A 2,187-nucleotide genomic window follows, 5' to 3' on the forward strand; every position below is an offset into this window, starting at 1 on the left:
TTGTACACACATGTTCAGAGCAGCATTGCTGATAATAATAAAAATTGGAAATCAATTCAAAATCCCTCACTTGGTAGAGGGATAGACAAGACGTGGTATATCCATGCGGTGGAATATTCTTCAGCTATAAAAAGGGATGGAGTGGTAATGCATACTACAGATGAACCTTAGCAGCATACTCAGCGAGGAAGACCAGATGCAAGGGGGGAGGAGCATGCTGGGGACCCAGGGTCCCGCGGAAGCTCACCTCAGGGATGCAGGGTCCAGCCGTGGTCGTGACACTTGTTGCTGCACAGTGGACCTCAGCTGGACTTTCGTTTTCAGCCACCTCGGCATTGGGCATCTTGTTCCAGAAGGTCTTTGGGAACAAGCCCTTTGGGATGAGGGATGAATGAATCCAGCAGGCTGGGTGGGAGGCCAACACATTATGAGATGGTTTCTAGAATCCCTGTGTTCCATGAGAAAGAATGTAAAATTTCTGATTTTGATTTCTCTTTCTGAGGAGAAGATGGTCAGCAGCCGGAAGTTCTGGAGCGGGGGCTGAGTTTCCACGTTGAGAAGCAGTGACATCCTGCAGCCGCTTCCCTGTCTCTGCCTCTGTGTCTCTCACCCCTCACAGGGCACAGAATATCGCCATGGCCATGCCAGGGAAGGGGAGCCGGGACACGTGGACACGGTCACGTGAGGCCCACAGGCCCAGCGCCCAGCCAGACATCGAGGAGCGGGGTCTCTGTCACTGTCAGCATCGAAGGAGACAATCAGAAAGAGTAGTTTCTTTTCCTGTCAGAGAAACCCTGTAAATGGCCACTGCAGTGGAAAGGCTGCCATGAGCGTGTGTTAATACTTACTGGCTTATCTTATGGAGCCCCCCTTTCTACCAAGCAAAAGTCACCTTCAGACTTGCTAGAAGGCAGTCTCTGCACCAGGTACCCTGTCGTGCTGGGAGTTTTTACTTTTGTTTCAGGTTCGAAGGAGTCGTTAACAAAGGAAACCACTCGTTACGCACAAATAAGCAATTTCAATATTTAATAGAGAATTATCTAAGTTACTTTCACTGTACCATCATTAAAAGAAAAGAGAGGTAGAAAGAGTGGAGGAGAGTAAGAGCACGTGCGTCACTGAGCTGGGCTGACTGGCATCAGGATTCCGGCAGTGCTGGGAAGTCTCGTGTGACAGCGGTCTGGAGTCCCTACTGGGGGAAGGTCCTAGGCAGTGTGTCCAGCCCAGGGGCAAGCCTTCACACTGCAGTTTTGGGGTTCCTGCTTATAATCCTTGGCCCCAAACTGATATCATCTTCAGTTTGTGAGCAAAACTGCAGCTCTTGTTCCACTTTAACTTTTTTTTTTTACACTGCTTGTGAGTGATGAGATTTTCCAGACCCCCGGGGGATTGGCCAGACCCTCAGTGCTCAGGAGAATTCCAAGTCTCACTCCCTCTCTTATCGATAGTGCCTCTCAGCTTACTGGGATCAACTGGTGCACTTGTTGTGGGCAGGCATGAAGTCAGGGCGGTGTCCAGGCAGGTCAAAGCAAGGTCAGAGGCCTGCTCACTCTCTTGTCTCTGAAGCCCGAATAAGACTACTTCCCTCTGGTTTCCCTAACAGGCTCTTGACAGCATGTGGGCAGGCTGCAAAGCTTGTGGGCTGTCTTGGCCTTGGTTGTCCATAGCCTGAGGCAGCTCTTGGTTGCTGTACAGGGCAGACTCTGAGCAGATGGAACCTTGGGTCCTTGTGTGTCCATGGGTGGTTGGGATCTGTTCAAATCCTGTGGGGCCAGGCATTCTGGAAGATTTGTCCTGGTGCAGCTCAAGTTGAAGGGGTTGGCTCGGTTGATCATCATCATTCCTTCTCTGCACTCCACTTGCAAATCAGGGGGCTTTGATTTGGGGAATGTTTGCTGGGTTCTCTTATGACCAAGAGAAGCAGATAACATCAACATGATCACATATATATATATATGTGTGTGTATGTATAAGTATATATAGACAGACATATCTATCAATATATACATACAGATATGTATGTGTGTGTAAGCACTAAGTCCCCTCCTTACAAACCTTCAAGTTGTGAACTTTCAAAGCAGCGACCGTGTGTTTGCATGGCCAATCGTGTTCGTTAATTCTCGTGTCTGGCGTCCATCACCACGCATGCGCATTTCTCCCACCGGCTGTGCTGCGTCCCTTCCCGTC

Source organism: Bison bison, unplaced genomic scaffold, assembly GCF_000754665.1.
Source record: "Bison bison bison isolate TAMUID 2011002044 unplaced genomic scaffold, Bison_UMD1.0 scf7180017864224, whole genome shotgun sequence".
Classification (NCBI taxonomy): Eukaryota; Metazoa; Chordata; class Mammalia; order Artiodactyla; family Bovidae; genus Bison; species Bison bison.